This window comes from Arachis ipaensis, chromosome B4 (genome assembly GCF_059453495.1).
Source record: "Arachis ipaensis isolate K30076 ecotype BB chromosome B4, ASM5945349v1, whole genome shotgun sequence".
Classification (NCBI taxonomy): Eukaryota; Viridiplantae; Streptophyta; class Magnoliopsida; order Fabales; family Fabaceae; genus Arachis; species Arachis ipaensis.
In genome coordinates, this window is record NC_142439.1 from 29,370,263 (window position 1) to 29,385,094 (window position 14,832).

Here is a 14,832-nt window from a genome sequence, read left to right on the forward strand (position 1 = left end):
GGAATTTTTAGAGTGAGTGAGTGTGTGAATGAATGGAAACTCCTCTAGCTTATTGAAACTAATCCTATTTATAGAGGAAAAAATCATAAGCTAATTGATCTAACATTGGACTTCAAGTAATCTTGGATCTCAAATAAACTTGGACCCCAAATAGTCTTGAACCTCAAATAAGTTTGGGCACCAAGTGTAACACCCTATCACCCTAAGCCTTACCTCTAGTAATAAAGCAAAGGATGACAAAGCATCACAACATCTCTAAAATTCATACAATAATATATATATATAATCAAGGAATATTAAAACTAGAAGCCCAATGAAGGAATAAAAGCTCAAAAACATAGAAACAGAGATACAAAAGCGTAAAGTGTTCACACTCAATAACTAAAGCGTAAAAGTAAGAAAAAGAGAATATATGTACAAAATAAAAAAGGTGTGTGTGCATGTGAAGTTTAGACCGACTAGTTACAACAGATACAACAGAAATTTTGAAAGTTAAAATGAATACATCCTATCTCTCAAAGTTTAAGCCTCTAAGACAACAAGTACAATAATCAAAAGTGAGAGAATAACTACAGTAAAACAAACAAAAGAAAAAAGCAAGTCCGCTCTGTCACAATTTGCAAACTCACCGAGGTGGGTTGCAACCTGCATCTGAAAAACAACAGCAATATATGGTATGAGAAACGAAGGTTCTCAGTATGGTAACAGTGCCCAATAGATAAGATATAAGGTTCCGAGAAGTCAAAGGCAATCCTAGAATTTCTCACAGGCATATGATTCAGACTTAGAAACATTTTAATAAAATTCCATAAAGGGTTATCTAATCTTGAGGATTTTCTAAACTAACAGATCACCGTTATCCCACAACCTTCGCCAACCTATCCTCCATGCGATCCGATCGCCACCGCCTACCGATCCTCCTCAATCCCAACAGAAAATACAAGTAATGCAATCAAGTAAAACACAAGTAATATACATATACAACAGGTTGTTCAATTAGCAATTAAACATATTATACAAATTGGCACAATGCAAGTAAATAAAGCAAACAATCACACAGGAATGCATTTGATGAATGCTTGTCCTATTGGTCGTGATATCATTTGTCAGTTAAAATGCCAACCTGACACATACCAATCTTTCATTCAATTAATTACATTATCATCAATTCATCATCATTCAAACTTATAACCATCATCAATTATCATCAACATCAATATTCATCATCAATTCAATCTTATCCTAAAGTCTATTAGTCTAAGTTACCCACAACATTACATATTATTTAAAGAAAACCGAAACCATACTTTAACCGATTTCTACACAAGCACAAAATCACAAAACTAGTCTCCTCTTCACAAGCCTTCAAGCTTAGCCACCTAAAAATCAACAAGTCCTAGCCAAATTCTCAATTCCAAATGCACCAATTCTTCAATTCAACCTCAATCAACAATAATTCAAATTATATCCATACAAATTACCAAAATTAATCACTAGGGTTCACAATTACATCAACCCACAAGGATTTTGAAGTGGCATACCTCATCCAATGGTATTTTCGGCAAAATCCAACAATTTTTCAATATTAGTTGGCACCTAAACAACTAAAATCACAAAACTCACTCAATAACTAAACCCAAATTTTGATTCAAACAAGATTAGGGTGAATAGTGAAACCTATCTCTTCTCTTCTTCCTCTTTTCAACGCCCCTCTTCTCAATTTTGTGGGTGAAAGGAGCTAAAATACTTAATAATGAAGTATTTATATGTTGGGTTGGGGCCCAACTTAGATTTGATCCAACCGTTTAGCGTTTTTAGTTCATTTGTCCCAACTTTAGGCCAAAACCTTTCAAATTTGCACCCGATTTTCAATTCTAAATATTTTTCTAAGTTTTTCTGCAGTATTATTTTCTCACTCGCAGTACTGGACAAACTTAAGCCGATACTACTGACTAAATTACTGGTACGCATTTTTATGCTTTTTTCCACAAAAAATATATTTTTCCACTCAGAAAAATCTACTAAGTCTAAATCTCACCTTTAAATTTTTAAATTAATATTTTTAAATTTTTAAACATATTCCAGACAAATAAATTATTATTTTATTTTAATTAATCAGTTAATAAACTTCTAATTTTTACATTTAAAATAACTTAACTGTATCAAACATAACTTACTCTTATTTTCTTTAACTATAATGTGTTTCATACATACATGATTTTCGACCTTAAGTGTCCAATTCTTTTTTATGTCGACCAATTTAGCACAACATATTATTACTGTTTTTTAATTGTAGCATTAAATTGTTGTTTTCTTTACAATTATTTTATAAATAAGATAAAAAGTATGATCTTGACGCAATCCAACTTTTGTTTTATCGAAAGAATATTAGTTATAATATTTTTCTTAAGTTTTCATGAGTATACGGATTTATGACAATCAAAACAATAAATAAAGTAAAAATGAAAATCATAATGTCCTAGAATTTTTAGCAAATGCCTTGATAACACAAATGGACCTACAAATATTTTAAACACACTTAATCGAAATAAGAAATGATAAATGACTAATATCTTTTTCATTTTTATTTTATATTTGAAATAATATTAACCAATTTTTTCTTTATTTACACTAAATATATTGGTCCAAATATTTTTCCTATATATACTTAGTTAGAAATTTTCTAGAGTTTTGGGGCTAATAACAAAAAAAATGTCAAGAGGATTAGAGGAACATGAATACAATTCATTTCTCGCGCAAACTATCCGGTACAATGCCCTTATCAGTTATCACACTGGATAAAAGAATATTCTATTAAAAATAATTATGAGTAACAAATTTATTAGGTTTTTTTTTAAATAAATAAACAAATATCAAAGTATACAATTTATAGTATTTTTATAAAAATCTATCATATCTCTTATTTTGTTTATAATATAAACGAAATAAGAATACATGTATTTCGTTTATACTATAAACGAAATATAGTAATATATGGGTGACGTGCATATTTCATTTACAGTGTCAACGAGATATATTCTTATTTCGTTTACATTGAGATAAGAAATAAGTTATGATGTTTACACGGTAAAAAAAATACGTTACGACAAATTTTCAGTAGCTATAAAAGGATGTGCAAGCCCTTGTATTCTCCACAAACATTTCGCTTCTTGTTCTCTTCCGTTTTTCTTCCAAAAAATAAGCCAAAAAGTCTAGTAGTAGCGAATATATGGTTATAAATGTGTATCTGAATTGCCATATGAGAAATAGTGACACTGGGGTGGCATTTGAGTGTAATACTCCCATTCTCTTGTGCACTCGGCGAGTAAGTTCTTTGTCTGAGTTAAAGAGTCTGATATTGAGTAGCGTTGGTGGTAGTAGGAAAAAAGAGATCAGAAGGGTGGGGTAGAGGTTGCTAGCTCCGATGGGAAATGGAGTTTTCCGATTTTGTCTGTTTTGGCTCCATGGCGACGAGCAAGTGCGCCTCATGTTTGACATCCATAAGAGAATCATGGTAGAACAAGTGATAGAGCTTTCTGCGGATGTCGGTGATGTTGGTGGTGGTGGATCTGGCCGCTCGAATTTTGTGCATGATGACCACCTCTTGCACCACCACCGCTACATGTTGCTAGTCCAGTGGAAGACATGGACGTGGATGATTAGGACTCCGACAAGGAGTATGTTACAGATAGCAACAATAGTGGTTTTTTTGAAGATGATGAGGAGGAGAAGTTTGTACCAGAGACGCCGGTCGAGACATCAGTTTAGTATTTTCTACCTGTCCCGCACCAAATTCTGGTCTTATCAGTTGTACCCAACCACTATCATACATTTGATCTGGATGTGATGCATGAAAAAACTCCATTTTCCAACATGGGTGAAGACGATTACAACTTAGACGGTAGTATGGAGTTTCGGATTGGCCACAGATTCAAGAGTAGAGATGCAGTAATGCAGGGTATAAAGGATTACAACAATCGCAAAAGAGCTGAGTATCGAGTTGTGGAGTTAGACCGATTAAGGTACCCTGTTCATTGCCTACAATATGCAGCAGGATCCCCTTGGAGTCTTCGTGTTATCCTCCGACAAAATCTCGAATATTGGTGATGTCAAGTTTAACTGAAGGTGAAGTACGTCCCTCGGCTAGTTGGCAGAAGGCTGGACATTATCCGGTAAGTCCAACTACCTAGGGTCATCAAGAGCATGCTTCCCTGACAAATGTCTAACGCGGCAAGCCTAAAGGTACCAATCCTAGTACTCATGCGTAGCCGATAGTCTGTGAACGGCTGAATGGAGATCCAATGTCCCTCCTCAAACCGAGTCTTCCAACCATCATACCACTTCGCAAGCTTGGTAGCCACCATATGTCCTTGTCCCGCCTTGTGGTGGTCAGGAACCTGTCGACATTGACCGGAACCCCTGGCACTGGCTGCTCGCCACCAAACTGGCATTTCACCAGGTCAACATGATAAAACTCAACTATGTTAAAATAGATGAGGGGAATAATAGACATCCTTGTTCCCTATTCTACCTTATCCTTCAGCCATAGGGCCTGCAGTGCAAGGTCGTCCTACAGCGTCCACAGGAACTACAACATAAATTGTAAAATAATCATTAGTAATAGGTACTAAAACAAGGTAATTTATGCAATTGTAACTTATTAAAAGAATCTTGCTTACCTCATGTTGTAACACCCTAATATTTCTAAACTAGCCTTAAGTCTTATTTGGATTATATTGATTATTGATACTCAAATTTTGCAAAAACTCTAAAAAATAAAATCTTTATATAAAATATTTCATAAAAAAAGGTGGATAACTAGTTTTTATTTTTGAAATCTATTTGAAAATAGTGAAAACCTTAATCACAAGAATCGTTACTAGTTGGGAAGTATAAGTGAACCTAGTGATACTAAGTTAGAAAGTGGGCATACTAAATTATAAAGGCAAAAAAAATGACAAACTTTATTCATATCAAATGATCATATATAAATAAAAATAAACATCATGACCACAATTGTAGTCACTTAATAAAGATTAAATACGACACACACGGGATCCTAATTCTCTCACTTTGCATAACTATGGCTAAAACAATCGCCTATCCTCCATCCTTAATATGAATTTGGGTAAGTGCTTAATGTTCCGTATCTATGTCCTTGATATCCCGCTCCTAACTATCTTAAATGTGCTGATCTTTTTAGCTTAATCAAGTAGTGTATTGCTTTGCACCGTGTTGTTCCTGAAGATGGTATGAAAAAGGGGTGAGAAACAAAAGTTTCTCAATAGTTTATCTATATGGTATTATCATATCCATCCCCAATCACTCCGAGTTTTAAAATAAAAATAATGTAATGCAATATTGTTCAATTATTATTTTCAAAAGGTTTTGTTAGTCAAAGTGGTATGACTTTTAGATGCTTATCATTTACTTATGTTATGACTCATGTGACTCATAACAAAATACTTATAATGTTAAAACATATAGAATGCTAACTCATAAACTTGGTTTGATGTTCTCGTAGGCCATAAAGCAAGGCAAAATACATAAGAGAAGAATAGTAACATTGGCATAGATAAATCAAACAGAAAGAATCTTTTAATGAGATAAAAATAATAAACATACTCATAAATCAAACAGAAAGGATCTTTGAATGAAAGAAAGATCTTTGAATAAAATAATAATAAAAAAATATAATCATAAATCAAACCGAAAGGATAAAAGAAGAACAATCATAATCACACTTTTTTGCTGCTCAAACACAACTCAAACACAATTAATCAAGATTAATTTTACCAAACCCTACCTTGATTTGCTGCTCCAAATTCGGTTGGTCCTTAAGGTGTTCTTTAAGCCTTTTTTCCTCCTAAATCCAATCAAGAACAACTTTAAAACTCAAAACTATCAACTAACTGAAACTTTAGCAGCAGCTTAGGAAGGATATCCTCACCTTAAACTTTCTGTAAATTGAAGATAATTGGCCCACAAGTCAAGCTAAGCAAGAGATCTAAGGAAGAACATCAAGAAAACACACGTTCATGCACTTTTTCCTTGAAACCAAAGCAAAAGGAAGAAAGAACAGCCAACTAACCTTAATTCCAGCCTTGATTAGTCATATGATTGTGAAGAGAAAGAAGAGAGAGTCATTTTGGTGTAATTGGAATTTTGATCTAAGTTTTTGTTCAGAAGAAATCAAGCTTTGAAGATTAAAGCGTCATGAAAGTTTCTCTCTTGTCATTTTCGGCCAAAAGGAAGAAAATGACCAGCCTTCGAAGGTCTTAGGGGTGAGGAAAGATGTGCTTGATGATGATTGGCTAGTTAGGGAGGTTGTTGAAAAATATCTCAAGTATATAATTACTAAAACAAGATGTATTAGAACATACACTTAATAACTCATCTGGAGATTAATATCTAAGCTACTAGTATAGATGACACTATTAACATGATTAACATGATAATATAAGGTATATGATGTGTCATTAGCATGGCTAAAGTCATCAGAGAGTGCTGGTATTACTCTGCACCAATAGACTGTAAACTCGGTTAAACCGATCTCCTGTTTTTACTAAAACAAATCAAATAATATTATAATATTATTCAAGCATCTCTAATACTAATATAATAATAATATTATATTATTATCTTTCTTCTCTCATGAATCGAGTCTGGTTCGTCAAACTGAGACTAGCTACGGAAACCAGAGTCTAAAACTCCTAACCGAAATAGCTCAAAAACTAGGTTCTTCGCGACTGTGTCGTCGAGCTTATCTGTAAAGAAGTTCTTGCTTAGTGATGACATAATAATGATATAGATTGAGGTGCTTGATAATATAGTAGAGGTGCTTGGAGGTGCTTCCTTCACTGAGCTTCTCTCTGTTTCGCCAAAAACTAGGTCATTACATTAAACTTAGGTGGGGTGCCTCACACATCCTAAGTTTATGCATAAACTTATCAAACAAAAGATATGAAATTGGTTTGGTCAACACATCTGTCATATAATCTTGTGATGGAATATGAGTAACAAAAAGCTTTTTCTAATTTACTAGCTCCCTTATAAAATGTAGGTCCAACTCCATATGCTTGCATCTACTATGCAATATAGGATAAGCTGGCAAGCACTTTGATTATCATGGCAGGTAGTAAGGAGTACGGCTTGAACCACACCCAATTCCTGCAGAAATTGTTGTATTGCAATGACCTCATTTTCAACAGATGTAATGGAACGACACTCAACTTTTGTGCTACTTCTGGTCACTTCACTTTGCTTATGCAACTTCCAAGCCACTAGATTAGGTCCTAGGTATATACAATAACCTATAACACTCTTTCAATCAACCAAGTCAGCTCCCAATCAGCATATGCAAAACCAATAATTCTATAGTCAGTGCTTTTAGTAAACAATAAACCTTGTCCCATTATACCTTTGATGAACCTCAATATCCTCTTCACAGATTTCTGCTGCATTGTTGTAGGATTATGCATGAATTGGAAGGCTTTGTTTACTGCATAAGACGATAAATCTGAACGTGTAGTTATTAGATACTGAAGGGATCCAACGATAGATCTGTATAGAACTGGATCTTCACAAGGTTCTGAATCATTTTTATGAAGCTTAAGAGGTGTAATTATTAGTGTTGGCATTAGATTGGATGTCATCATCCTAGCTTTTTCAAGGATCCCTAAGCATACTTTTCTTGTGACAACAAAACAAAACCATTAGCAAAGTATGTAACTTCTAAACCAAGAAAGAAATTTAACTTCCCCAAGTCTTTGAGAGGAAAAATGCTATTCAAATTGTAGATTAATTGTTCAAATTTCACTCGAATTACTCCTTGTGACTACAATGTCATTTACATATACTAATAGGTATGTTACTAAATTCTTTAAATTTCTCAGAAAAAAGTGATATGTCAGATCGTGTGCTTGTGAAACCAAATCTGAGAAGAGTTGCTTTTAATGTGTTAAACCATGCTCGAGGAGCCTGTTTCAAACCATACGAGGCTCTATTGAGCTTACACACTTTATAAGAATCTGTGCTTTCAAAACCCTTAGGCTATTGCATATAGACTTGCTCTTTAACCATTTAGGAATGTGTTGTAGAAGTCAAACTGTCTCAAAGTCCATCCTTGAGTGAGAGCAATAGTTAGCACAATTCTGAGAGTTGATGGTCTTATTATTAGGCTAAAAATCTGTTCATAATCTACACCCTCTTTTTTATGATAGTATTTTCCAACCAACTGCGCCTTATACCTAATTATATCACTTGCTATTTTGTTTGATAGCATAAACCCATTTACAACCAATAATGGTTGCATTGGATGGTGGGTCTACCAAGTCCCATGTATGGCATTTCATCAGGGCCTGAAATTCAGCATTCATTACATCTTTTCAATAAGGTGTCCTTAAGGCCTTAGGCACATTCTTTAGGATTTGAAGATAGAGATCATCTGGCACAATTGTAGTGAAGAATTTTGGTTTGTGTATGCCAGATTTAGAACTGGTTATCATTAGATGTATATTAGTAGGTGTTGGTGTTAAAGAGGGTAAGCAGTGTCAATTCCATTAATTGGAGCTGAATTGTGTTGTGTTGTGGCGTCAGTGTTTGATTGAGGTTGGTACGGAGGTAAATTATTTTGGTTGGTTATTTGTTAAGAAGTTGGTTGTGGAATAGAATCATCATTAGCAATATTTTGAGTGATGGTGTTTGATTGTTATAACTGAGATACAGTATATTATTCTGTAACCACAGAGAGAGGAATAAAAAAATTATTAAGACATAATGATATATTGCTATCAGAATTAGCTGCAGTCTTGGTAGAGAATAGTTTATAATGTGAAAAAATATCTTCATTAAAAATGACATGTCTAGAGATAATGATCTTGCCAGTTTTAGTCATTCACCTATAACCAAGATGATCATTATCATAACCTAAGAAAAGACATTTCTCATTCATATATTCTGGTTTGTGTTTATAATAGGTTTTTTACTAAAATAAAATAAAAAAATTATTATTTTCCCAAACACGATTTTTGAACTTTAATTCCCTAAATACGATTTTTTTGGGCATTTAGGCAAGTTCGCCGCACCCCCGGCGAACTTTATAAATTTTATAGAGTTCGCCTTACCCCAGCAAATTTGATGAACCACTATTTTATGATTTATTTTGTATTGAATTGAGTGGATTTTGTCAACTATTCTCACACTTATCCATATAAATTGCATGTTTTTAAGTTTCCTTCCTAATTTTGTGCTATGATTAAAAACATGATTCTTTGGCCTTAAAATTGCTAATTTGTAATCTTCTCTTATTACATTCGATGTTGTGATATGTGAGTTAAGTGTTTTCAGGTTTTATAGGGTAGGAATGGCTTAGAGAATGGAAAGGAAGCATGCCAAAGTGGAAGGAACACGAGAAATTGAGGATTTGAAAAGTTGGAGCCGACGCGCACGCATGGACGATGCGTACGCCTGACTGGTGCAGCAGACAAATGACGCGCATGCGTGCATGATGCGTACACGTGGTTGACGCATACACGTGATAAGGATCACGTGCCTCAGCTATGAGAAAACGCTGGGGGCGATTTCTGGGCTACTTTTGACACAATTTCAGGCCCGAAAATGAGGACAATAGGCTGCAGAGTGAAGCTAGAAGGGGGATTTTAATTCACACAATCATTCACTTTTCATTTATACACACTTTAGGTTTTAGATGTAGAATTCTAGAGAGAGAAGCTCTCTTCTCTCTCTAGGTTTAGGGGTTTCTTCTTTCAATTTCTCCTTAGGTTTAGGTTTCAGTCTTATTTTAATTTAGTTTTCTCTTACTTTTATTTGTTCTAGCACTTTAGTTATATACTTCTCTTTTTGATTCCTTTATTTTGCTAAGTTAGTTCATGAGTTCATGTGTTACTCTCAATTTTCATTAATAAAATTTATGTTTCATGTTTCTTATTGTTCAATTGATTTGTTATTGTTATTTCTTTGCTTTGGTTAGTCTTAGAATTTCCTATGTCTTGTCAATTTTCTATATTTTTATTTTATGCCTTCCAAGTGTATGATAAAATGCTTGGGTGGAGTTTAATTTAGATTTTTATGTTCTTGACTTGGATTGATTAATTAGAGATTCTTGAGTTATCAAAATTCTTTTGTTGATTAGTGATTGAAAGTTGCTAGTTGGCTTGAGCCTCACTAAATCTAGTCTTTGATTAGGACTTGTGAACTTAAGTCATTTTTGCTCGCTTGACTTTCCTTCATTTGTTAGAGGATAACTAAGTGAAAGCAATTTACATTTACCATCACAATTGACGATGATAATGTAGATAGGACTTCTAATTCTCTTTCCTTGCTAAGAGCTTTCTTAGTTATTAGTTTATTTTCTTGCCATTTTACTTTCTTGTTTCTTATTACAAAACCCAAAAATAAACTTTTCCATAGCTAGTAATAAACCAAACTTCCCTGCAAAGTCATGGTCCAAAGCAAAAAAAGAGTGTGCTTAAGAACTCTAGACACATCTATCTGGGGACTCTAGCAAAGTTGAGTCACAATCTGAAAAGGTTCACCCAGTTAAAGTGTCTGTGGCATTATTGTATCCGGTGGTAATACTGGAAAACAAGGTGCTTAGGGTCACGGCCAAGACTCTGAAAACTGTGTTCACTAATAAAAAAAGAATTGAACTAGGAGAGTCAATAATATCATCTGGATTCTAAGTTCCTAAAGATGCCAACCATTCTGAGTTTCAATGGATAGTGAGATGCCAAAACTATTCAGAAGCAAAAAGCTACTAAGTCCCGTTCATCTAATTGTAACTAAGCTTCACTGGAAACTTAGAAATTTATTGTATCTTAATTTTTTTTTATCCTATTGTGTTTTTTGGTTTCTCGGGGACAAGCAACATTTTAAGTTTGGTGTTGTAATGAGCGAATTTTTTATACATTTTTTGGCATCATTTTCATATAGTTTTTAATAGTTTTTATTTAGTTTTTATTGAGTTTTTATAGGATTTAGTATTAAATTCACATTTTTGGATTCTACTACGAGTTTTTGTATTTTTGTACAATTTCAGTGATTTTCTGGCTGAAATTGAAGAGCTGGAGCAGAAGTCTGATTCAGAGATAGAGAAAGCACTGCATCTGCTGTCCGGATCTGACCTGTCTGCACTCGGAAGAGATTTTCTGGAGCTACAGAAGTCCAAATGGAGCGCTCTTAACGGCTATGGAAATCTGACTTCCAAAGCTTTCCAGCAATATATAATAGTTCATACTCCATACTTTGCTCGGATTAGAAGGCCTAAAACTGGCGTCCAATGCCAGCTACCTGCCCCCATCCAGGCGTCCAGCGCCCAAAAGAGCAGAAACCAATGAACTGTACGAGCTTCACCCTCAATCAGAATGGATCTGCACTAAACTTGGGGTTCAGATCTGGAGGAGTATTGGCAGCTGCTCAAACCAGTGTCAATCACATACAGCATGCCATAGAAGAGATCATTCACAAGCAGAGAAGACAGCAATACTAGAGTTAATTCAGAAAGGCTAAGCAACTCCAATCCTTAATCATATTCCTATTACTGATTACCTTTTTTATTTACATGCCAACTTAGTTTAAATATCTGTTTATATATTAGACCTTTTTCACTCTATCGATCCAACAACTTCTGATTTTGCCTGACTAAAACCTGCAAGATAACCATAGCTTGCTTCAAACCAACAATTCTCGTGGGATCGACCCTGACTCGCTCAGGTATTACTTGGACGACCGAGTGCACTTACTGGTACAGCTGTACAAAAGTGTGGGGATTCATGCACCAGTACTTCATTGAGAATTCGGCTTGCTTACCACCCGGATGGGATTTTGATGAACAACTTGAAGATGGGTGTAGAAACAAGATTTGGGATCCCGGCATACAAGAGGATCAACTTTAGGAGCTCAAAGCTTGTGAAGACCTTCACCAATGCACTTGAATGGAAACTCTAGCAATTATTTGAAGTCTAAGCATTGGTGGAAGTTTGAGGATGAATTCAAGCACAAGCCTCCTTGACAAGGAGCTCACAAAATGTCCAACTTAAGGACTTTAACTAAAAGTGCTAGGTAGAAGACACCCCACCATGGTAACTTCTTCCTATTTTCTCTTTTATTTATGTTGGTAATAAGTTGAATTTTCATTTTTAGTTAGCTTTATTTAGTTTACGTTGTGATTTCGCTTGTTTATTAACGTTTGGCATCACTTTGATAGCTTGTTAGTTTATTATAAAAAAAAAAAGTCTCACGCATGCGCATGGCCGACGTGCACGCGTCATATTGAATGCTGCAACCTCTGGTACAAAAACCAGAGAGTTGCGCTGGAACCATGCGGGTGGGGTGCCAAATGCACAACCCAAATCCACGCGTGCGCATCGCTGACGCATACGCGTCATATGAATTTTTGACATTCCACGTGTAGGCGTGGCCGACGCGCACACGTCGTACCTAAATGCTGCCTCTAGTACAAAAACCAGAGAGTTGTGATGAAACTGTGCTGGTTTCGTGCGTCTAGCAAAAATTTCACCCATGCGATTGCGTTGTCTAGGCGTACGCGTCATACCCTCTTCTCTCCTCTCGCGCCCACGCATGATAGACGCGCACGCATCGATGCCTATTTTTATCTTCCACGCGCAAGCGTGATGCGTGGATTTAAATGTGATAACCCCCTGACGCGAGTGCCCTAGCTTATTCACGTAAGCCTTCTCTCTTCTTCCTCTAACATCTCTTTCTCCTCTCTGCTTCCCACCCTCCATTGCCACCACTATCAAACCTCCGTCAACCACCACCACCCACACCAATCCGGTAACCCCGAGCCGCCGCCGGCCACCTCTCTTTCTTCCCTTTTCTTTCCTTCTTCTTCCCTCTCTATTTTCCTTTCTCGGCCGTTTCGTCCTCTCTCCATCCTCCAGCTCCGCCACAGCCACCTTTGTCACCGGCGCTCACCACCCCTACTCTTTCCTTCCTCTCCTCTTCAACCACCTCGCCTGATTCTTCAAGAATTGTTCCTGAGCCACCTCTCTTTTACGGCTCTGCTTCCCTCGCTCTACCACCGGTTCTTCTTCAACCACTGCTGGTAACGCCACCTCTGGGCCGGTTGTGTGCTGCATTCCACCCCCTTCTAGTCCTCTGTTCTGCCTCTTTTCTGTTTCTGCTTCCCTTCCAGGTTTCCCCTGTTTCCCTTTCTGAGTTCTTTTATTATTCTGTTAGAATATGTTTGATTAATTATTTAATTTCTGTTTAATTAGATTAGTTAAAAATGCATGTTAGTTGATTCTAGGTGGTTAGGTAGTTTTTAGGATTTTGGTTAGTGGATTTAGGTTTGATTCTTGTTGTTTATGCTGTCTGGATTGGTTAGGCCTGATGAGTATTGCTCCCTCGTTATTGCTTGCTGCTACACTCTTGTTGATGGCTGAGTTTTGACTTGTTTTTATGGTGATTGTGTTGTTATTGTTGCAATTCATATGATGCTGATACATGCCATTGTGCTTGCTACTATTGATGCTGTTCTGCTTGATAATGCTATTTTCGTATGAGTTTAATGTGTTTTACTCTTGTTTAAATTTATCCTAAGCTCATGTGGATTGAATTTGCTGCTTGTTTGTATTCTAGGAACACTCAATTTACTGCCAGAATGTTGCCGATTTTTTTTCCTTTTTCTGAAATCTTTATGCTATTAATTTTCAATTGCAAATTGAATACGGCACATTTTGACTTTGGCTTCATTTGGTTATTGCCAAATTCATTTCATGAATTGGTCGGCTAGCATTTCTGCTCTTCTTTAGTTCCCTTTATTTGAATTACATCATTGATGACATCAAGGAACTATTTGACGAATTTCTGTGTCAACTAGGACCTTAGTTAACCAAGTTAATGTGAACCTCTTTTGTGTTTTCAATCTTTCAAGTTTAAGTCAAAACCTTTTCGTCTTCTTGGTACAAGTCCAATTTCCATTTTCCTTAACCAATGAAGCTATTTTCGTAACTTTTCCGTTTGACTTGAACTTGTTTCTTTTTAATTGAGGTTCTTTATATTTGTAACAATTGGTGCTTTTCACTGGTGTAAGCCCTTTTGAATGGAAGTTGACTTCAATACTCTTTTGGTTACACCAAGCATATATTTCAATTCTTTCACACCAATTCTTACAAATTTAGTGATCAAACATATTGATGATGACTTTCATTTCTTTGTGTGCTTATGCTGCATTACATATTTCATCATCAATGACTTGCAGTACAATTCATGAATGTAAGTATGCTTGTTTCCTAAACTTTTTGAACTTCTCTTGGTTAAGTTCAATAATTGTCATGCCACTAATTTCTAACCTGCTTTACTAACTTTTGATTTAATTAACTTTTTCACTTTTATTTTGGATTTTTCCTTTTTTTAAACTAACTCTTTTAAATTCTTTTGAGGCATGATAAATTCTGTTTCTTGACGAACAAGCATCTTAAACATTATTGCATGAATTCTTGGATTGTGTTTCTGATTGATTTGTGAATTCTACTTTTCTTCCATTCCAAGAATTTACTTTTTTACTCACTTCAAGAGTGTACCTCAATACCCTTTTGTTTCCTATTTTCTGACTGTTTGATTATATACTTGCTTTTCATACCTCTGCTTTGCTTAATATTCTGTATCCTTTAATTTCTGTTTTTCAGGATGTCTGACAGAGGTAAAGGGAAAGCCAAGGCCACTTCCAGCAAGAGAAAGAGGTCTTAGCCATCTACAGAGTTGGCGACCTCTAGTACATCTGAGAAGCATCTTAATGAGAAGGAGAAGGCTGATCAAGCTACGCCTTGTACCAACTCAGTGAAGTTT